The following is a 23,506-nucleotide window of genomic DNA, read 5'->3' on the forward strand; positions in this document are numbered from 1 at the left end:
ACCCACGTCATTAAGGGAAGAACAGAGCAATTGGGGAAAATGCTTTTAATGTAATTGAAAAATGCAGATTGCAAAATTGGCACACTTAGGAGTTGAGCCTAGCAAATTATTTCTTGCTGCTTTTAAAACTTGGACCCAGAAGACTCTTAAAAGGCCCGTCTCGTGCCCAGGGATGGCATTGTCCTTTTCCTTTAAAGAAAAAAAAAAATGACAGAAATTTAAGAGGTAACCGTAGACCCTCTGCTCAGACATAGTGACTGCGATCACTCTACCGGTAGCGCGTCCAGCCTTTTTCCCACGTGCGTCAACCGATTTTAATCATACCCCTAGGTACTTTATTTTTGTAACCAGCAATTAAAAATTCCATGGAGGTCATTTCCTCTCCCAGTCGCTAGTATTTTTATCCCTGAAAAGAAGGAGTGGGTAAGTCACTCCAATCAATCCTCTCCCCCCAACCCCTGCTTCTGCCGTCTGGCGCCTCTCCCAGACAGACGGACGCGGCCCTAGCGAAGACCCCGGGAACTGGGGGAGCTGGGCAGGATGCGGGGACCAGAGCCCTGGACTGAGGCCAGCGGGGTCGGCCCAGCACCCCTGGAAGCTTTCCTTCACATGGCTTCCCTTTGGCCAGCTTCCCGAAGTTTCTTTACGAGATAAGAGAGAGCAGGCATGCCTCAGCTACCTCCCCCCTGCCCACCCCCACCCAAGATGCCCTGACCCGTTAGCTCCGCTTGGCCAGGGCTCCTGGAGCTGATCCAGGCCCGGCCTCCCTCCCGAGGATGAGACGTGCGGACCTCAGCGCTTCCCAGGGAACAGGGGCCGCGCAGAGATAGCGAGAGCCCCCGGGCTGTTGCCTGGCAAGGGCTCTGACTCTGGCACTCTGATTAATTGGATTATCCGGGTGTTTCTGGATTGAGCTTCTAATGTTTTTGTATCTAGTTTTCTACTGCTTTGCCTTCCTGTTTTATTTTTTCTGGGGGACACTCTCCTGCACTTTTATCTTTTCAGTCCTTACCCACCAGCCCCCCCACCTGCTTGTGATTTTGTTATCTCTGCTGTTCTATGCGTGAGCTTTTTCCTCCATGTACTCAGAGAAGTGTTCCCTTCTATCCTCTTTTTACATTCCAAGAGTTGTTTCTTGTTTTCTGGATATTCCTTTCTAACCCTGTTTACAGTAGATTATTTTTATTGCCTACTGATAAGGTCTTTTCCTGGCTGAGTTCTTTGAAAGTTTGCCGAAGACGCTCCTGTGTGTCTCCAGCCCCTTGTCTTCTTGTTCCGGTGTCTGTGATTACGTGAGAAACATTCTGCTGTTTATTCTGATTCAGGAGGGAGATCCTGAAAAAGCTGATGTGACTGTGTGTGTGTGTGTGAGTGTGAGTGTGTGAGTGTGTGACGGTGAGGGTGTTACAGAATGATGAGGTAGGCTAGACCCCCGAATGTGCACATCTCCGCTGATTGTCTCTAGGCCGGGTCAGGAACCTCCCGGCCCCTGTGATGCGCTCAGCCCCTGCGTCCTGGCTGAGTGGAGGCCGGGGCCTCTGTTTAGCACGCACGCTTCACTCCTGGGGCCGTCCACCAGCTGGTTTTCTCACTCGCGTGCCGTCCACGTCCTTCTTTTGAGGAGCTCCGTAGCCTTCCGCTCGTGGCCCACACCACCACTTCTGTGGAGACGTGATTGCGTCTCTTCACCCTCGACAGCACTAAAATGGTTACAACACTGGCTAAGCGAGGGGTTTATTGTTTGAGAACCAAATGAGTTCATTTACCGGCGACTCTCTTAGAACGGAGCCTGGCACCTCGTGAATGCTGAATAAGTGTTTGTGGTTTTCACCCATTAAGCTCCTGGAGTCTTGGCATTTCTCTTACCCGAGCAATTTACATGCTAACAATACTGACCCGTCGTCATAACCTGCCCCCTCCCCGCACCGTGCGTTGTGTGACTTTAGTATCTCATTACTTATTTTTTGGTCCTGGACCTAATATTATTTTATGGTCCAGTCTGAGGCCTCTCCCTTTGTAATTGTCCCCTGGCCTTGGAGCGTGTCCCTCTCCCCGATCCCAGGTACTGAGGAACAGTCGCCTATATTCGACCTTCATCTTGCAGTGATTAGCGGGAGCCACTTTCAGTTCTCATCATCTCTCCCCGGCTCCCCGCGGGCCCGGGCAGGCAGCGCGGGTGATGGATGTGCACTGGGTGCCAGGGATCCACGGCACGCAGGGAGCCGCCGCACCCCGAGCCGATGCCCGCCACTGACAGTTTAAAATGACCTTTTTACCATTGGCTGGTTCCGCAGGGCACAGATACACCACAGCCACCCAAACCATTCCTCAAAAAAGAAATGTTGTTTCTGACCATAAAAGAAATACGCACACACTAGGGAAAAAAAACGACAAAAACAGGAAGGCATAAAGAAAACAATTGCCCATTGTCTTTCTACCCAGAAGCAATGACTGCAGACATTTTAGTCTATTTCCATCTACTCTTCAAAAAAAAAAGCAACCCTGTTGAATTCCAACTGCAGGTATAATGTTAAATCCCCCGCCCCCATGACAGCAGCAGCTTTTAATAGTGTTTATTGCAGTGGCGTTCAGTCTGTCTGCAAGCCCCTGGGGGTCCTTGAGACCCTCTCATGGGGCCTACAGGGTGAAGATCATTTTCCTAAGAACACCTAGAAGCTCCTTGCCTTTTCACCCTCGTTCTCCCGTGAGCGTGCGTGGAGTTTTCCAGAGGCTAGGGTATGTGTGCTGTTGCAATTGATTAAATACAGAAGCAGTTATGAGAACACAGCTGTCTTGTATTAAGCCAGCCATTAACGAGATAGCAAAGATGTAAACAGTGCTTGCTCACTCGTTTATTTTTTATCTTGGAAGACAGTTATTTTTCATAAGAAATATGTTATCTATGTTAACATGTAGCAGCTTTATTATTGTTCCTTTTACATAAATTAATAAGTATTTTTCTATGTCCTTGTTATAATTTTTAATATGCTAAATGTCGAGGGGTGAACCGCGTGTAAACAGCAGCTCTTTGGAGCCTTCCCTGGCTTTCAGTTCAGTTTAGTCGCTGGGTCGTGTCTGACTCTTTGCGACCCCAAAGGTCCCTGACTTTAGAGAGCGTCAAAGGGACCGAAGGGTTTGCGAGCCGCCGTTTCACTCACATCTATAATTTCATGGGGGTAGGGGGTCTATCTGTGTTGTTAAAGACAGTGTTGCCTCCCAGCTCCGATGTGTGCCTGCGGGTCAGCCCAGGCTCTTCCACCGCCTCCACACTGCTTGGTCGGCTTTCCAAACTGTGTGACCCCCGCACGATCCTACAGGCTCCCAACCTCTCCTGGTCCCCCTTCCCCCTCCTCCTTGCCCCTCTGTTCTGCCCTTTACGAAGATGATGCGACAGCATTACAGGATGATGGGGGAAAATCTCCCAATGCCAACCTAGACTAAGAGTATGATTATCCTTTTAACACTCTCCTGTCAGCTTGTGGCCCGCACGGGCCTGTGTGTTTCACGGGGCGAGCGCGCCGTTCTGCAGCCCGCTTCCCCACTTAACATTCTCTCCCAGCCTCTCCCGCCGTAGTGCCACCGGCCGCCTCCGCGTCTTTGGAGGGCCGTCAATTTCCGCGGGTTCCGTGATGCTCTATCGAGTTGATGAACTGTAATTTACTTAGCTGTCCTCGGACACTTAGGTGGTTGCTAATTTTTGCTATTATAGCTAATGCTGAAGTGGTTATCTTCATGCATGGAACCTTTTCTGTCGGATTATTTCTTTCGGATTGATTCCCATAAATGGGACTGCGGGGTCAAAGGGTTGTACATTTCCATGGGTCCAGATACATCTCCTGTCAGATTGCTTTCCAAAAGGATTATACCAATTTGCACTGCCACTGCAAAGCCTGTGTAATAACCAAGTATTTTGCTTAACTATCATGCCTAGAATTTTCCTTTGGAGCCCCAAGGGGGCAAAGGCCCTTATCTAAGTGAATGTGATCTATAATTATTTAGACTAACACTAAAATTGCTTTGAGAACATTTTTAACCTGCTGAGTCTAGGATTCTGATTCGCATACATGCTAGCATTAAAAGTTTCCCAAGTAGCAATTTTTCTCTCCCTGCTCGCAGTGTATTTACACAAGCCCCGGCAACCAGAGGGAAAACTCAAGAGCTTTTATAAACAGAAGTGGTCTCTTTTCTGAACTAGTTGAAGTGTTATATTGAAAGGCACAAAAACACAAATTAAAACTCATTTTCATTGTCACCTTCGGATAGAAAAGTTGTTTGTTTTCGTCCCCCATCTCTCTTCCTGTTCTTTGGCTCTCATTTCGAGTGTGTTCTGAAATGTCCTGATGCTCCGAGCCGGGCGGAGGGGGCCGGGCGGGCGGCGCGGGGCTGCCCTCCGGCTCTGGCAGGGGCCGCGGCAGGGCGGGGAAGGCGAGGTCTGCCCTGGGGCTCGCAGGGGCCCCTCAGCGCAGGTGAGGAAGAACCTTCCGGCACCTGGAGCCGGGTCGCCACAGGAGCGGCTTCCTCAGGGGGGCGCCGAGGATTGGAAGGGTTCAGGGCAGGCTGGAGCCCGCCCTGCTAGTGGGCAGGGAGGTCGCTGCAGGCTGGGCCAGGGGCTCCGAGGCCCCTTTCTTGGACGGCGGGTGCACAGCCCCTGGCTTGGTCCCGACCTGTGGTGCCCCTGGCCCCCGCGCCGGTTCCGGTTCCGAACGAAGCTGCGTGTCCTCCCGGGACTCGTCGGGGCTTCGGTGTTCTCATCTGTGAAATAATTACCTCACCGGGCTGTAAGGATCAGATGAGGTTAGACGTGTGAAACCACTTTGTAAACTCTAAACCCTTACAAATGGAAGGTATTATCAAGAACTCCAAGTCCGGGTTTATTCTGTAATTGCCTCCTAAGCCGCGTTCCTAAGCACGGGAGGCTTGCGATCCAATTTGCCTCCAGTTGCCTTGATTCGCTGAACAAATAATCCGGCGTGCGCCCGCTGACAGCAGCAGGCTGCTCCGGGCACCTGGGCCGCCCGGGACGTGCTTGCCTATTTTCCGGCTCAGCAGCGTGACGTCGGCCGCTCGTAGTTGGGGTGTTGACCTGGGGGCGGCGCAGCCCGCGAGCCAGGCCTTCTGGACTCGCTGCTGCGTGGCCGGGGGCGTTGCTCAGGCCTTGTTTGGGGCTCTGTCAGCGGTGTGAGCAGCGAGGGCCCTGGAAGGGGCCTGGGTGTCAGAGTCCATGAGTGGCCCCTCCGGGTCTGTATCGGGAGACCTGCTTCCCCCATTGCATTCTTCTGCTGGGCGTCTGTCCAGCCATCGATTGAACGCTGGCTCTCTACAGGCTCAGAGGGGACCAGACACCCTTGCTGTCAAGAAGGCCCGTGGGTGGCAGGTGTCAAACTGACGGTGTGACGGGCCCAGGGCCCACCGGTGTTGGGGAGCGGGGTGGCTCTGTTGAGGTCGGGGCAGAGGACCAGCTAGGCTTCAGGGAAGGACACGCTTGAGCTGGGTCTCAGGATGGATGACACGGGTGTGCTGGGTGCTGTGCTGGGCAGGGGGGCGGGGGGGACGGGTCTGGGCAGTGTTGGGGCCTAGCGAAGGTAGCTGGGTAGGGGGGTCTCTTGTGAGCTTTAGGCCTGGACAGTCAGTGGCAAGAGGCTGGCTGGGTCTGCCCCACACTGGGCTTTTGCATCTTAATGACCCCCAGCTGGGTCATAGGGCAATCAGCTAAGCTCAGGTCCCACTGCAGTGGGGGTGGGGGGTGTCCACCCTGCCCCGTTCTGTGTGGCTTTGGGTAAGTTATATAACTCTTGGGGCCCCAGATTCTCCATTAGTAAAGCAGGATAATCATAGCATCCATCTCAGTCTGACGATGAAACAAGAAAACTCATGGAAAACTCTTTGAGAGCATACAGCAGGTGCTCCCTAATGTCGGCTGGCACCGTTGTTAGCCCCATCTTTATGCCCATTTTACAGATGAGAAAACTGAGCAGAGAGGGGTGCTGAAAGATGTGTAGCTCCCCAGCACAGGGCTGGTGTTTGAGCTCCCTTCTTGCTGCTTCTGCATTCTGGGGTTGTTCCCTGTCCACTTCTTGCTTGGAAACTCCGGAAAGTAGTTGTGTGGGTGTGGGTGTATGGGTGTGTGGGTGGGGTGGCGGTAGCGGGGCAGAGTGGGGCAGGGGGGCAAGGCCCTTAATCTTTATGAGTCCTTTATTTGTTTGGTTTTGTTTTGTTCTTGGGCCACACCCTGCGGCATGTGGAACTTCCCTGACGTGGGATCAAACCTGTGCCCCCTACATTGGAAGCACAGAGTCTTAGCCACTGGACCACCAAGGAAGTCCTCTTTGTGAGCCTTAACTAGTTCCTCTGTGAAATGAGAAGACTCTTCAGAGTACATCATGAGAAATGCTGGGCTGGAAGAAGCACAAGCTGGAATCAAGATTGCTGGGAGAAATATCAATAACCTCAGACATGCAGATGACACCACCCTTATGGCAGAAAGTGAAGAGCAACTAAAAAGCCTCTTGATGAAAGTGAAAGAGGAGAGTGAAAAAGTTGGCTTAAAGCTCAACATTCAGAAAACGAAGATCATGGCATCTGGTCTCATCACTTCACGGGAAATAGATGGGGAAACAGTGGAAACAGTGTCAGACTTTATTTTTCTGGGCTCCAAAATCACTGCAGATGGTGATTGCAGCCATGAAATTAAAAGATGCTTACTCCTTGGAAGGAAAGTTATGACCAACCTAGATAACATATTAAAAAGCAGAGACATTACTTTGCCAACAAAAGTCCATCTAGTCAAGGCTATGGTTTTTCCAGTAGTCATGTATGGATGTGAGAGTTGGACTGTGAAGAAGGCTGAGCACCAAAGAATTGATGCTTTTGAACTGTGGTGTTGGAGAAGACTCTTGAGAGTCCCTTGGACTGCAAGGAGATCCAACCAGTCCATTCTAAAGGAGATCAGCCCTGGGTGTTCTTTGGAAGGACTGATGCTAAAGGTGAAACTCCAATGCTTTGGCCACCTCTTGCGAAGAGTTGACTTATTGGAAAAGACTCTGATGCTGGGAGGGATTGGGGGCAGGAGGAGAAGGGGATGACAGAGGATGAGATGGCTGGATGGCATCACTGACTCAATGGACGTGAGTCTGAGTGAACTCCGGGAGTTGGTGATGGACAGGGAGGCCTAGCATGCTGCAATTCATGGGGTCTCAAAGAGTCGGACATGACTGAGCAACTGAACTAAACTGAACTGATGTAAATTCCATAATGGCAGGGAATTTATTTTTTTCCTTTGTTGTATCTCCCCTTTAGGAAGAGGGCTGAACACATAGTAGGTGCTTTAAGAGCACCTGGGAATGAATGAATAACACCTACTCAATCCCACACCCTAGTGGGCCCCTTGGATCTTGGGGGCACGGAGACTCTCGGGGGTGGTCTTGTCTACAGACCTTGATGCCCTCCACACCTCTGATCTGAGCAGGAAGCGCCCCGGTGGAGGCGGCCGGGCTGGGGAAGGGTCTTTGCAGACCAGAGTGGAGCTGGAAACTAAGTCAGAGTGAGGCTTGCTCTCCATCTGTCGGGATGTTTGCGTTTCCACTCTCGGGTAACGTGTCCGGGCCGATGCTCGCAGCCTGTGCATTTGTTTATGTTATTTATTTATAAATCATAAATCCAGAAAAGATTTGAGGGGGCTTACAATAAAAGACACACACATGGTGAAGCTGTTAAGATAGAACAGACCATGAAAAGCCACCCTGGAAGGAGAAGCAGGCTCATAAATCAAGCTCAGGGCCCAGCGCCGCTGCGGGGCCGGCCAGGCTCTGCATATGCTCGCGGCTGCCGGGCGGGGGCGTGGGCTGCCCAGGCTTGCTGCTTGAGCCTGTCGCCACGGCGAGCGGCCCTGCCTGGGGATGTGGGCTGGGCGCTGGCAGTGCCAGGGCAGGCGTTTTCCCCCAGGGCCTTAGCCGCCCTGTGGTAAGATTGGAGGGTCAGAGCGGAGGCCCTGGGCAGTCATGTGGGGTCAGTCTGAGGAGCTGCCATGCTCTCCCGGGGCCCCTGGGCTGACCGCCTGGGCTGCCCCTCGCTTTTCTGCACCTCAGTTACCCTCCTACCAAGTGGTGCCAAGACTCAGCAGACTGTTGTAAGGCCTTAGCGCGTGGCCTGAGACCTGCCCCTTGGCGAGCACAGTTGTTGTGAATCTGACCTGTGTGGGCTGTGATTCCCGGGGCTAAGTGTGGTCCTGGGCAGGTCCTCACCGAGGTTCAGAGGAGGCCCCGCCGGAGGGGGTGGCAGGACGGGATGCCCCCCCGGTGCCCCCGGCTCCGTCCGTACTGACGCTGTGGACACTGAGCCCGGCCTGTTCATTATTGCTTATAAACACTCAAGGAGTTCGAAGTGAAGAGAACATACTTTTTAATTATTTCCCTGCTTGTCTCCAGCAATGCTGTTGTCAAGGAAACCGAAACCTTTGAAAAGCTTTTCAGCTTCCCGGTTGGAAGAGGATACTCGCGTAGGGCTCATGTTGTCTGTGGAAATGGACCCGTCATTCTGTAACAAAATCTGTTTCTCTTAAAAGGGCTTGCTGCTTTTGCGTCTCACAAATAGAATGTTTTTGACCCTTTCACAGAAGATGGAAGGTTTTATACTGGTATTTTCTCTTTTAAAAGAGTTGCCCTCATCCTTGACTCCCAAGTCTTTCATTCATTGAGCATCTGTTGCAAGACCTGGGTGCTGGGGGTGAGCGTGGATACAGAGCTGAATTCAGCATCTCACCCTTCCTTGAAAGACGCTCGGTCTCTTTGGGAAAAAGAAACAGGTGGACATGTACTTCCATTCCATCATAACTGCTCTGGTGGGTGGAGGAGAAGGTACCCCCGGGGCACACAGGATAGCCCTGGAGGGGGTGCCTTTTCTGTGAGAGTCACGTGGGGTCTTAGAGGATACACAGAAGTCGTTCCGCAGCAAAGAGGTGGAAGTGCATTGGGAAAGAGGGAATAGACCACGTGAAGACTGGAAAGCATGGAGGAACATGCAGACTGCAGGGCTGGTGGGTTGGACCCAGAGAGCTGGGGAGCGAGGCTCTCTGGAGAAGACATGGGAGGCAGGAAGTCAGGAGTGCGGCGTGTGAAGAGGCTGTAAAGGCAGGTTCTAGCAAGCCTCTCCGTTTCTGCGGATCAGAGCCCTTGCTCCTAGGTGCATGGGGCACGTCTCTCCCTGCATCCCAGTTCCAGAGCACAGCGGCAGTGCTAACACTTTCCGAGTTTAATAATTCACTTTTGTTGCAGGAGCCCAGCTTTCGCTGTAATGTTTCAGCCAGCCTTCCAGTGAAACTTTATGATAGTTAAACCCTATCAAGGGCATTGGTTTTATATGAAAAACATAAATCACTGTTAGAAAAGCACGAGTCTTACTTTAAAAACAGCCCTTGTTGTTCTTCTTTTAAAACTTAAAAAAAATAATTTTAGACTTACAGAAGAGTCGTGCATGTAATTCAGAGAGTTCCGAGGTTCCCGTCTGCAAGCTTCCCCGGCATCTTATACAACCCTGATGCGTTTGCCAAGACCAACATGTTAACATCAGTGTAACTCCATTTGCTAAACTGTAGACTTTGTTCAGATTTCACCAGTTTTCCCCCAATGTCCTTCTCTATTTTAGGATCCAAACCAGGATCGCAGGTTGCATTTAGAGCTCTTGTAATTTTTACGTGTTAATTATTGTTTTTTTTTTGGGGGGGGGACTGAATTGAGTGGACTGAATCTTGTCCTGGCCACTTATTCTGAGCTCCTTGTACTGAGGACCGCCCCCGACCTCCAGACCTGACTGGTGGCCCATGTTAGGGCCCTACAGCCAGGCTCTGGCTGGACACGTTTTGGTTTTCAAGACCCGTCTCGTCGTGCAGCCGCGAGCAGGACCAGCAGGTTTGCCTGCTAATGAGGCTCCGCAAACGCTCTCGCTTTATCAGGCGCCAGTGGGGCCGCGTCCTAATGGTTGCAGGTTAGTGATAACAGGTCTCCCGGGCCTTTGCTTTTCTCTTCCCTTTTTTCCCTTCTGGATTTAACCCAGCCAGACCTCTGGGCGGATGTTGACGTTACTGAGAGTTTGGAGTCAGACCTCTCACCACATTCACGTTCTGGCACAGCTTTCCTGGGGTTTATCAGATAATTGAGTGTGTCTTGAGGCAGCAACTGGGAGTTGAAATGGGTTGCATTTAACAAGTGGAACCAGGAGGCTCTTTGCATGCAGATAGAAGTGCACCTGTGGGTGGTTTGGCCTGACCGACGTCCCGTGTCTCCTCTTCCTGCCCCTCCCCTCCCCTCCCCTCCTTTCTTTCTCATCTCTTTCTGTACTTTTCCCCTGCCTTCCTCCACATCCCGTCCTCGGCTGCCCTCTTCCTAGCTTTTCCTCGTCTCTACCCTCCGCTTCCTCCTGCCTCTCCCCCCTCCAGTTTCCTCCTCCTTTCTGTGACAGGCCAGTGAAGCTGTTGCCACGGAAACAGGAGCCCCAGCAGAAGCTCTGCTCTGCGGTCCGGATGCTTCTAACGATGATGACGCAGATAATGTTGAGTTCTAGAATCAGCTGAGCCCCCAGCCTGTGGCCTCCAGAGCCCCTTCATTTTCCAAAGGCCAAGCTAGTGCCATGGCTCATAAATCTGTTCAGTAGATGGTCATTTTTGATATGGCAATTTCTAAATTTGAGTAATCCACTTTCCCATGGCTCCAGAAGACTAGTTGCAACCTGTGTGAAAAATCTTTGGCTGAATTTACTTAACGGGGCGGGGGGGGGGGGGAGGGCGGAATCACAAGGGAAAGAGAGGTAGTGGGGGGGTGTCCAGGTTCCCAGGGTGACTTTTAGGTTCCCCGTGGGAAGCGGGTGCGCCACACTAGTTGCGTTCCTGGCATGGATGGCTGACTGCTCTTCCAGGAGGTTGGGAGAAAGAGAAATGTAGTTGGGGCCTTAAAAAAAAAGTCTGATACTCAGTTTCACTTGACAAATGTTCATCAAGGACTGGCCAGTTCCAGGACAGGTGCTGCTCCCCTGGAGAAGCCCATGCTTGAGCAACAGAGTGTGTATGTGTATGTGTGCATGTGCGCATGTGTGTACACACCCCCCACATGCTTTACTGCAGAGTCACACGCCCTGCTGTTTGTCATAGCAGTCCAGTGGGTCTGGCTGTGGTCACTTCTGTGGAGTGGCGCGTGCGTGTGCGTGTGCGCTCGTGTACACACACATGCCTCACTGCAGAGTCACACGCCCTGGTATTTGTCTTAGCAGTCCAGCGGGTCCAGCTGTTGGCAGTTCTGTGCGTGGCCGGCATGCCCGCACATTAAGTAGGCTTCGTGGTCTCCCCCCACCGCCCAGAGGACTTCGTGGAGCTGGTGTCTATAGCGATGGCACTGTTGCTCCTTCTGTTTGTTCAGGGTCTGACTCGGCCCAGCTTGTTGGCATTAGCTCGGACTTGGAGTTTTGCCATCCAGCCAATACCAGCTAATAGCCCAGCAGGGGAGACTTAGTTCATGGATTACATTTAAGTTAGTACTTATTCCCAAAGGTAACTTTGCTTAATAAAAACCTTAAGCCTTTATTACTGTGCTTATGGGTATCTTAGCTCCGGGGTGTAAAAATAAGACTTATAAAATCCAAACATTATTTGTGGAAATGCAAAATCATTTTCATTAATAGAGGGTGTGATAAAAAGCAAAAGGCTCTTCCTGTTGGTGCCTAAATGGTCTTGCTGCACTTGGGTCTTTTTATTTTCATAGTCATTTCGAGCTTATTTAAATATCGTCCTTTCAGCAGTGACTTTTAAAGGAAGGGAGCTTTGGTGTGTGAATAACTTTACGGCAGCCCGCAGTACCTGCAGCCAGTTGCTGTAGCTTAAGTTGATAATGTACCCCACACAGCAGTCGCTAATGGATGATAATCTGGAGTGTTTTTGTTATTGTTGTTTTTATTTTAGAAGAAAGGTTTGAAATTAGCATAGTAAATCTCTGTGGGATCTTTGCAAATAAAAGAATATTCACGTTAAAAACAACTTTCAGGAAAGATGTATGGTAATGAATAAAACATCAGTGAGTGAAAATAAGCGTGTTTAATTATTCAAGTAGAAGTAGTAATTTAAACTAATTATTGCTTGCGGATTTCATAATTCAGTTTTTGTCTTGCAATAATATTTCCTCTGGGCCTCCGGGGCGCGTCGGCGGCTGCTTCCATTCCCCGGGTGGGGGGCGGGGGGAAGGTCCCCCTCCCTCCTGTACGCAGCCCCTGCTCCTCCGAGTATCTACGTGGCTTCCTTGGTGCCCTCGGGGTGGGTAGTTAAACAGTACCCCTCCTTGTGCTGCTTAACTAAACACTGCTTGCTTATTACTTTTTCCCATTGCTTCAGGGGGTCTCAGTCCAGTCCTGCCTGTGAGCCCTAAGTGTCATGGGGGCAAGACCCCTCTCCTTCCTGCAGTGTCTTTGCCTTCTCTGCACCCCCCCCCCCCCATAGCCCAAGCCACGTCCCTGTGCCCCCCAGTTCCTCACGGGGCAGGTCCTTGCACTTCTGGGCTGTCCCAAATTCCCTCTGCTGAATGGCCTTCCCTCACCCTCTGCCAGAATTGACTGTTCCTTCCTCCTCATCGCTCTGGACCAGTAGGCTCTTGTGGCCCATTAAAAGCAAACAAACAACCGCGGGGACTTCCCTGGCAGTTCAGTGGTCAAGACTCCACGCTTGCACTGTAGCAGGGGCGCGGGTTCCATCCCTGGTCGGGGAAGGGAGAGCCCGCATGCTGTGCCAAAAACAATATTTTTTTTTTGTTAGTTTACAAGTTTTTTGTTTCTCTAGCTTTTCATTTTGTTTCTGACTCTAAACGGGTTTGTAGAGAGGAGTTGGAGGGTATGGGAGAGGACAAGGAGCAGGGAGACAGTGACTCACTCGTAACTCACACCCTGGGCTCTCTTCTTCTTCCTGAGATGCCCTCTGCCCTCTCAGCTCAGCGCATCCTCTGTATTCAGGCACCTGCCATTTCCCCCCTGGAATTTGGGGTGTCATCTTAGTACAGACTCCTGGGAGGGGCTCCAGCTCACTCTCCTTGGTGCACCTTCCTGGGGTCTGGCATTAGTCGGCACTGGGGACAGAGTAGTTAAGTGTTGGATGGGACTTGTGCTAGAGCGTGTGAGGCTTTTAAACCCGCTGATTCATGGGAGTTCCCTGGTGGTCCAGTGGGAAGGATTCCACGCTCCCACTGCAGGGGGCTGGGGTTCAGTCCCTGGTCAGGGAATTAGATCCCATATGGCGTGACTAGGAGGTCACGTCGCCACAACTAAAGAACCCGTGTGCCGACACTGAGACCCGGCACAGCCAAATGAAGGAAACGGAATGACAGCCCAGCGCTCCCTGCTGCTGCGGTGTGCGCTGGCGGCGTGAGGCTTAGGAACCCCCGCCTGGTACACGCGTGCTGCCCCAAGCAGGTCTTGACGATTCAGGTGCTTTATTATTCTGCCCCCAAGAAAGGAAAGGGAGCAAAGCTTTCTCTTTGTAACTTCTTCTTCCCAAGTGCCCTCTGTCAAAAGGTAGTGACATCTGCTCTCCTGACAGGTGACAGGCATTATTACCTTGGTATAATCATCCACCATTCCATCTCATGCTGAAAAGCTTTCCACCCATCACGTCAGGAAGGACAGCTTTTACTTAAGACACTCCCCCGCCCCTCACCTTTTCTTTGTTATTACTTTTTTTCCTAGGAAAACAATGCTGTGATCTTACAGGCATGATCTGGGTGAGCGAGCGACTCATCTCTCTGTGCAGTTATCCTTGTGGATGGGCACAGACAGGTGAGCCGTGGGTGCGGAGTGCGGTGAGCCGGCTGTGGGGGGCCAGCGTGTACCAGCTGGGACCCTGAGCACATCAGGCCACATCTGGCTGTGATTTCTTTTTTATTTATTTATTTATTTTTTCTGGCTCTGATTTCTCGTTGGGAAAATGGGAGGCTTCGACGGCTCTCCAAGGCCTTTTTTAAGCTGGGTGGTGGTGTGATCTGCAGACTAACTTCGGCTAAGTGAGAAAACGAGAGGATTATAGGCGTCACCCCAGCTCCTGTGGGCAGAGTTGCTGAAATGCGCTTTCCCGATTCTGAGTAGGTTTTCTCTCCACGTGACCTCCCGAGGAAGTCACTGAGCAAGCAGGGAAGGTGCTAACACCTTGTGATCCCGTCCCCCCACCACATGCAATCAAATGCCGGGGGACTGGACCCGAGGCAGCAGCGTGGAGCGGGTCCTTCGCTCTCCGAGGAACTGACAGCTGAGTGTCACCGCATTTGTGACCTTTCTTGCGAACCTCAGGGCCTCTCCAGCACAAGGACCCAAAAGATGGTTGTTGGGGTGAATGAAAATGTCTCCTGTGGATTGGATCTCATCTCCCTTGTTTGCTTGTAAGCCTCCTCAGGAGGAAGAAACCATTTTCACTCATTTCATTAAAAAACAAACTTTTTTTTTTTAATTTTAAATGGCTTTATTAAAGGCTGTTACTACAAAATACAACCAAGTTACAAGTAGTCAGTAAGAATTTTTCATTTTTGAAAATGTGTATCAAAGAAGAGGCTGTTCTGACACCCACAGGGGTGCAGTGGGGCTGGGTGCCATGCCCCACTGTTCCCAAAAAGGGTGATTTGGCCTCAAGGTTTTATTTGGGTTTTCCGTAAGATGGGATGGAAAAACCCAAACGAACTTTTTGGCCAACCCGATACATGAGTTTGGTGTAACATTAAAAAGAAATGGGTGAGCTTTTTTTTATTTGTATTTTTTTTTTTTAGTTTAAGTAAGTTAAAAAAAAGGCAATTAAAAGAAATCAAGGCAGACAAAGGATGTACAGAACAAAACAGGTCTCTTCCTCTTGGCCACTGTGGTCCCAGGTCCGCTGTCGTGGGCTGGGGGAGCCACTCCTCACTCATTTCTAGATCCTGGGGTGCACCTGCAGTCGGTCTGCAGCCTGACTGCAGAAGCAAATGGACTTGGGCTCAGTCGAATTAGAAGGACCCGGCTGCCTTTCCAACCAGAGCACGTGTGACCAGATACTGAGCGAGTGAATCGGAGGGAAAGGCTTCAGAATTGTTGGGACCAGTGGGGCTCCTGGAAGAAGCTGGCCAAGCTGTTCCTTAGCTGTGTTCTCTCTCTCCGGGGCCTCGGGAAGATCGTCGGCCTCTCTCCCGTGTCACTCCACCGGCACACTTTTTCACATTCAGCGTGATGGCAGTCATGAGTGAACACCCGGAGCTTGGCACAGCTGTGGTAACTCCTGGTTCCTTCCCTGTGCTTAAAATTAAGGGTGGAGAATGAATATGCACCGTTCTGCAACGATAATATAAAATCAATGTGGAGGTGTGATTCCATTAATAGATTGCTGATTAACTCAACTTTTTAGGAGCTCATTTGTTGCCCAGAGTGAAGCTGGCTGGAATGAAGTGGAATTAGAACGGCCAGCCTCCCCTTCTAATTGAAACGCACATAAAGTGCTCGGCCCTCAGACTTGCATCGAGATGATTGCAGCGATCAATATTCCAGTTTGCTTGGTTGGCAGCTTCCGGGGAATAGAGTGGATGACGGACCTAGGGAAGCATGAAGTTAATTCCCGTTGGCTTGGTTTCTGGCTGCCTGAGAAAGTGTCTTGGGGCACTGGGGGCCACGCTGGTGTGGACTTGACCATGGCCTGCATCTCGTACCACAAAGGCTCAAGGGGAGATTGACTTCCGGTGGGAGGACAAGTCTATTTGCTGAGACCCCACCACGTTCCTGGCTCAGTGCATGGCATAACACACATGCTCGCTCCTCCCCAAACCTTGAGATGTTGATGGCACCTCGGGCCCAGCTTGTTAGGGGAGCCCCAGGGCTTGCGCCGGGTGGACTCAGCAAGACGGTGGCAGCATTTGGGAGCGGAGTGAGTTAAGCACAGATGACAAAGTTTTCAGAAGTCCTTTCAGGGAAAGATCGATGCCAGGCTGAGCCTGCAGTTAGCATCTTAATACTACCAGGGAGTGTGTGAGAGGTTAGGCAATGATGTATGCGCAGCACTCAGACGTTTAATTTGCATTGTGTCCTATATTCCTGAGGAGTCGCTTTCAGATTCTTATTGATGTGTTCACATTTTGGGGGGTAATTGTTCTCCTTTGACATGAATAACCCTCCCCTCCTGTTGACTCTCAGGCCCACATACCTCTCCTGGTCCAGGAGGCAGTGAGGAAGAGCTTTTAATTCAAAGCCCTATTCATCTTCCTAAGTCAGGTGAGATGGTGTTAGAAAGTCAGCTTGGCTCAGAGCAGCGAGGCTGGCCTCCTGGGCATTGGTCGTGGGCAAGGGCAGATGGCTGCCTTTCAGTTCCCCGATTCCTGCTTCAGGGAGCCCTCGTTGGAAGCCAGTGCATTCCCAGGGCAGCTGCTGCTGGTGGCTGCTTATTACATGCAAATCAGAGAAACCTTTGAGGCCACATGTACGCTAGGAGCTCTGCTATGTTCTTCCTAGAGGTTTTGGAGGCAGCTGTCCCCTAAAGCATAAAATTACTAAGAGTGGGGACCACAGTCTCACAGTTTGGTGCCCAAACAGGCCCCGATGGCCAGTGTTGCTAGACTGAGTCTGGGTGCCAGAGACTGGAGTGGGGACAGAGGTGTGGCCCACCCCTCCCCTGAGAGCTCATGGTGTCTGGCCAGTGTCCAGACAGTTCTCATCAGGTGGGCTGTAGGAGGGGCCCTTGGCTGGTGTAAACCAGGTGTTGGAGCAATGAGGAAGAGGGCCAGTCCTGACGGGGGTGGAGGGGACACTCGGGCTGGTCCTGGGGGTCGGGAGATGATTGGGGTGGGAGAGAGGCAGGGCAGGCTGAGGATCCTGGGGTATAGAGCAGAGGTGCCCACACAGCAGGTGGTGAGGAAGGGTCTGGGGTGGGGAGCTGTGGACAGGGGAGTGACCTGTAGTGGGGGATCGGGGCTTTGTGGGGAATACGGGAGGATCTTGAGTTTTTCACATAAGCACTGGGAGCCTTGGGGGGTTTGTTTACTGGTGCGTGTGGAGTTGAGGGAAGCCCCCCTGCAGAGACCCCTTCTGAGACTCCTGTGATCAGTTAGACCATTAAGATGGAATAGATAGGGGAGGGTTGTGTCAACCCCAACCTCAGATAGCTTTACCCATTCCTTTATTGTAGACTCCCAAGATTTCAGTATAAATGTAATTAAAATTTAGGGGCTTAAAAATGCCTGCATTTACTGAAAACCCACTTGTACATATATTGAGTTCCGATATTGCCTGGCCCTGTGTGGTGGCTGTTAGGGATGAAGAAATCTGAGGTGTGGGGAGGTCAAGATCTGTCTGGAAGATTCCACAGAGCCCCCACCCCCAGTGCTGGATCTGTTCCTTCCGGTGCCCACCCCCTTCACCCCCCCGCCCCCAGTCTCTGAAGCCGAAGGCAGCCGGGGTGATGAGTGTTTACGCAGCCTGCACAGGGCTCGGTGACGCAGCAGAGCCGCAGAGCTGCTGGGTGACTCATCAGACCTTTCTAGACACCGTGGTATTTTGCTGCTCTGAAGGGACGAGAGCAATTAGCCGTTAACGCTGGCAGATGACGCTGGAAGAGTACAAAACCTTCCCTGCTTGTCTCCTCTGTGCCTTGGGTGTTTTCTTTTGCTTTTTTTTTTTAAAGCCATGTGAATTATTGTCTTTTTAATAATGTTTGTTTTCTTCTGATTATTAAAATAATGTATGCTTATCGTAGAAAACACATAAATGCATTAAATAGGAAATAAAATGCATGAATTATTTTTCCATTACAGTCTTATTAAGAGCGTTTTGCTTGTGCAAAGAAAATTCAGAGCGCTAGAATTATTTTCTTAGAGGGGCCTGTCGAGATAACTCAGATCGTTGGTTTGCAACCTGTGCTTTGGCTGGGTGGGGGGAGCTCCAAGGGCTTCGTGGAAATTTTCGGGGGCTCCCTCCAGGGAGGGTGAGCTGGGGGGCTCCAGCACCTTCTCCCCCCACCCCACCCCATAGCTCTGCATTATCTGTCTCATGACTGGGCTTTCTCACATGGCTGCCTTGGAGCAAATGGCTCTGTGACTTATCAGGCTGGGGGCTCAGTGATCTGGGTCCAGCCTGTCATTTCACGAGCACGGAGTTTGAGCTCGGGGGGAGATGTGTCTGGCCTAAGGTGACATGGGGGCTTGGGGCTCGTCTCCATGGTTTGTGACTCCGCACTGCCTTTTAGAATATGAATCACAGACGTTGGCAGGCTTGAATGTCGTTGTCATAAGCTCTGTCGCCACGCAGAGACCCGCCCCCCTCAGGAGGCAAAGCAAGGGTCTCTTTGGAAGGCAGGGGAGACCTCGGAGCAGCTGGTGCTTGAAAAGATGTAAAGTAAAAGCCCCATCATTGCCGTTAGGCCCACAAAGGAGGAGAAATTGCTTCGGGTGATCCCTGGTTGTATGAATAATGAGAAGAAATTAAGTAAAGGCCGTGTTTCCTGACACTGATGTATTAGAACACGGAGTAACTTTCTACAGGAAATTGGAACAGGGATCCCTTTAAATTGAATTTGAAGCTGTGAATAGCAAGCCTACATTGGCCCTGCGTGTCCTAATGCAAGTGAAGGAAGCCGTTTGCCGGGTAAGAGTTAAGTACTTTAGGGATACAGGTTAATGTTGAGGCCAACATGGCACAAGTTAATAAATTGCCTCTCCCGTGTATTTGTCTGTGAAGACGCCGAAGAGTAATTTGCTTCCCGCAGAGCCGCGCCAGATTCTCCACTTACTTTATTAGGTTTTTGGCCCAATACATTCGCTCCCTCTCATTGGTTTTGTTGATAATAATTACCCACCCCCTCTTCCATCTCCCCATGGATCGCTTTCGATTTTAATTGTTTGCAAGTAGCCGAAAAAAAGTTCACTATTTTAGAAAAGAAGTGTTTCAAAATAAGAAGACTCCAGGCCGGAGCCCTTCTGGGCTTCCAGAAGGAGAGAGTTAAAGCTATGTTTTTCTGAGGATTCTGAGGATGGCAGCCACTGAGATCAGGAAAAGGGCCACCTCCGTCACACGTGGGACAACCAACCCCTGGCCTCGGGAGCTCTCTGGGAACTGCTTCTTGGAGTTGGAGATGCCACGGGCCTCCCAGGGGAGGCTGGAGGCCACACACGCGGCCTCCACCACGCCGCGCCGCCGAGGCCCAGCTCCTGACCCTGCAGGCCCAGGGGACACAGCCATTGGTAGAGGTAGCCACTGCCCACCAAGGGCCTGCGGGGGGCAGACCTCATGCCAGGGCTGCCCTGCCTAGCTCACAGCCTAATAAATTCATTCATTAACAAGGTCATTATATGTAGTGAAGTGCTATTTACTGGGAAATAGAGAAACATGGCCTGTGGGTACGAATGTGAGAGTTGGACCATAAAGAAGGCTGAGAGCTGAAAAACTGATGGTTTTGAGCTGTGGTGCTGGACAAGACTCTTGAGAGTCCCTTGGACAGGAAGGAGATCAAACCAGTCCATCCTAAAGGAAATCAACCCTGAATATTCATTGGAAGGGCTGATGCTGAAGCTGAAGCTCCAATTCTTTGGCTACCTGACGTGAAGAGCCAACTCACTGGAAAAGACCCTGTTGCTGGGAAAGATGGAGGGCAGGAGGAGAAGGGGGTGACAGAGAATGAGATGGTTGGATGGACATGAGTTTGAGCAAACCCTGGGAGATAGCGAGGGACAGGGAATCCTGGCGGGCTGCAGTCTATGGGGTCACAAAGAGTTGCACAGGATTGAGCGACTGAACAACAACAAGGGGAGAACCATAAAGAGACAATGTGCAGGCTGAGATTGGAGATGTGAGGGAAGGACCCAGGACTGAGGATGGACGCGCAGAGCAGGCTATAGTTGTGGAGGGCTGGGCCTGGCGGTGGGGAGGGGAATCGGTGTGGCAAGAAGGGGAACGAGAGGCTGGGTTGGGCCCCAGGTTGTCCTCAGAGAAGTAGGCGTTTCAATTACAGTCAAGTCTGTCAGGTTTCTTAAATGATAGAACACTCTTAATTTTGGAGCACAAAGTTTAAGCAGCTCTTTTGGTATTTTGTCTACCACATAATTTGTTTTAACCATCTGCCCATCACACACACACACGAGTCCCTGGCAAGTCAGTTAGCGCTCAATGCATTTATGAAGGCCATGTTACTTTATGCTGGTCCTCAGCTGCAGCTTCTCAGCTTGTGATGCTGGGTGAGCAGTTGCTTGATGCCTCAGTTTCTTCACCTGTAAACAGAGAAAATGGCACAGAGGGTGTCAGTTTCCAACAGCGTTCGTGCCGACAGTGGCATCGCTCATGTTTCTCTAGGCCAGAGGAAGCCCCTCCATGGTGCTATTTACTAAGGAGTTCGGGCCAGACAACGTAGTGTGTGTATCCTAACAGCTTGGCACCTGTCGGGCACGCACAAGTTCTCCAGCTTGTTAGAGGAAGGTTGGGCACTGCCATCCTCATTTCCTGTCCCACATCGAACTTCATGTGTGTGCTCAGTTGCTAACTTGCGTCGGACTCTTGGCAACCCAGTGGACTGTAGCCCGCCAGGCTCCTCTGTCCATGGGATTTTCCAGGCAAGAATAGTGGAGTGGGTTGCCATTTCCTTTTCCAAATCTTCATGTGATACTTGCTTTTCATCATAGAACCCCTGAAAACCCAGCTTTACCTAGATATGACATCATGGAATACAGAAGATGCAGAATTATCTAACATTGAAATGGGTATCTCTCTCAGCTTGCAGTCTGCATGGTGTCAACAGATAGTACTGTGTTTCCTTTAGAAAGTTAAAATCTCTCTTGACACCGCTGCGAGGTGCCCGGAGGTGCCTTGGTGCGGAGTTTGGAAACTGTAGTGGTACTTACCTCTGGTGGTTTCGTGAAGGTTAAATGAGATGTTTGATACAAATGCTCAAGACCGTTCCCTGTCCTCAGGGCTTAGTAGCCACTGGGCTCCCTGCTTGGACACGTGTAGAAACGCCTCTGTCTCTATAGTGGGGAAGCCACTGATGTTGAGGATGCCTAGGGAAAAGGAATGGCAGTGGAAGAATACAGTATTTCTAAATATGCATGTGTGTTAAATTAAAGATAAATACAGATGTTTGATCATTTCCCCAATATCTCTACAAGTTTGTATGTTCACAATGGCCTCTAACCTTTTTGTTTTGTTTTTAGTCTTCTCCCTGGGAAACGAGGGAGGTCCCGCTGGTTTGCCTTAGATCTGGAATGTTAGCAGCTGGGAGAGTGGCTTGAGTTGAGGCTGGCAATTCAGGCAGGGGCCAGATTATGAGGGGCCTCCATGGACCTGATGGGGCCTTAGGATTTTATTCATAATGAAGTTGAAAGGTTTTAAGTTGAAAAAAAAAAATGAATTCATTTTCAGCAGTTCAGTCGCTCAGTTGTGTCCAGCTCTTTGCGATCCCATGAATCACAGGGTGCAATTTACATGTCGTGAAGCACACCCATTTTAAGTGTGCCGTTGGGTGAGTTTTGACAAGTTTATGCCTCCAATCAACCACCCTCCTCCACCATGAAGATACAGAAGGCCTCCACCACCCAGAAAGTTCCAAGTGTCCTTTATCAGTCCACCTTTTCCTTCCAACCCCAGCCCCAGGCAACCACTGATCTGCTTTGTCATTATAGACTAGTTTCGCCTGTTCTAGAATTTCTCATAAGTGGAATTATGCAGCCTGTAATCTCTGTGCCTGGCTTCTCTCAACGTACTGTTTCTGAAGCTCATCCACGTTGCTATGTGTTGTCAGTAGCACCGTCCTTTTTATTGCTGAGTAGTATTCCAAGACATGAATATGCACAGTGTCTTTATCTTGTTCTTCTGTTGAGGGGCATTTGGTTTGTTTCCAGCCTGGAGCTGTTAGAGATCGTACTTTTATGAACATTCGTGTGTGGCGATTTGTTCTCATGACTCTGAAGTAAATATCTAGGGCTGGAACCTTGGGTTTTATGGTCATTGTGTGTCCAGCTGTGTAGGAAAACTGACTGTGTTGAGCAGGGGTGTGACCGGGTACCTGTGGGCATCTCTTGGGCCCGGCCCGTGCCCACACCAGCCGAGCCAGGAGCACCTTAGCAGGACACTTAGCACCCTGGGGGCTTTAAGGTCCTCAGTCTCCCGTCACCCAGCGAGTTGGGGAGGCAGAGGACCTCAGGTCTGCGGAGATGGAGCCAGATTTGGAGCCAGGCTCTTTCCTACCCACCTGGATGAGCGGCTCCGGTGCTGCTGCGGCTCCTGCAGGCCCGAGCCCCGGCCCTGCCCCCTCCCCAGGCGGCGGCGAGCATCTCCCTCCCGCCGCGGGGAGCGCCGTGCAGTCCCTCGGCTCGCCGGCAGGGGCGCTAGAGACCGAGCCTCGCGCCGGCCGCCCTGCCGGGCCAGGCGGGAGTGCGAGCCTTACCTTGAGGTTGCCGCGTCTGTCTGGGCGGCAGACAGCGAGCGGCCGTCGCTTTTTCCACCTGACATCCCCCCGGCCGCCGCAGGAGTGACCCTGAGCTGTTCCTGGCCCCTGCTGTCCACCTTCCGTCATCTCTGTCACGGTGACTTTCTCCCACACCGGGCCGGGACACTTAAACTCCGCGCGTGTTACTTTTAGGTTGGCACGTAAGTCATCACTGACCTCCTCACTGTCCGTGAGTTTGCGCATTATGCACGTGGGGACGGCTCTGCACTCACTTTGCAACTTCGCTGCATCTATTAAAAAGGACAGCTTTGAGCAACGGTGCCGTCGTCTGAGCCACCAGCGTCAAGGGCAGGCATGTGTTGAGGTGGGGTGGGGGGCGTTCCTGGACAGCCCTGGGGTCACCACACTGCCCGGGGAGCGGTCCCCACGCCCACAGCTCTGGTGAATGCCATCCCCTAGCCCTGTTTCTCGCGTGCGACGCCGGCCCTGGAAGGCTAAGCTGCAGGACAGCTGTGTTCCCCTCTCCCCAGGGGTGCCCTCTCTGACCTCCCGGGGCCTCGCCTCTCGCCTGCCTCTCCCCGCTGTCTGCCCTGTAATGTGTTCGCCTTCTCAGGGAGCCTTCAAATGAAACAGTCTTTAGAATTGTCGAAAGCTCTGTTGGAAAACAGAAAAGGCTATTTCATGGGAAGATGATGACCTTATTAACTATAATTAGGCAATTCACAGAGGTTTCCAATATAGTCCAGCATCTTGCCTTGTTGAAATCGGGGGGAGAATTCTATGGTAATGTCTTTGGGGCTGTAATAGTCTTTAACACATTAACAGTTTTAATTTCTTTGAGAAGGTTTGGCAGCCTGGTGTTTTCATTTAGCAAGCCGAGGTGTAGTTTTACAGTCATCCACATGAATGTAATAATTATAATTGTGAGCACGTCATTTCAGACCCTGACATCCAGAGTGTGTTTTTTTTTTTTTTTAATAGCTGAAGGAGATCTCAGGTAAAGAGGTGAAGACCCCCATCTAATTTGGCATGCCAAGGCAAACCGGGTCACGTCTGAGGACGAGGCCTTGTGTCTGGAGCCAGGGAGGTCAACGCTCAGAAATTCTTCCTGCA

The 23,506-nt window shown here is 51.2% G+C and overlaps 1 protein-coding gene and 1 long non-coding RNA gene across 4 annotated transcripts in view; one reads left to right on the plus strand and one right to left on the minus strand.

Moving 5' to 3' along the window:
• WDR25 (WD repeat domain 25) overlaps positions 1–23,506 on the plus strand; it is a 147,360-nt gene that overhangs the window by 16,376 nt on the left and 107,478 nt on the right. The gene's annotated exons all lie outside the window — the stretch shown is intronic.
• On the minus strand, positions 36–4,511 carry LOC129634450 (uncharacterized). The gene is made up of 3 exons (XR_008705684.1): positions 4,254–4,511; positions 1,554–1,700; positions 36–189 (listed from the first exon to the last, which is right to left on the minus strand). It is a non-coding gene; the product is annotated as an uncharacterized LOC129634450 (long non-coding RNA).

The sequence above is a fragment of the Bubalus kerabau genome, chromosome 19 (genome assembly GCF_029407905.1).
Source record: "Bubalus kerabau isolate K-KA32 ecotype Philippines breed swamp buffalo chromosome 19, PCC_UOA_SB_1v2, whole genome shotgun sequence".
In the NCBI taxonomy this organism is placed as follows: domain Eukaryota; kingdom Metazoa; phylum Chordata; class Mammalia; order Artiodactyla; family Bovidae; genus Bubalus; species Bubalus kerabau.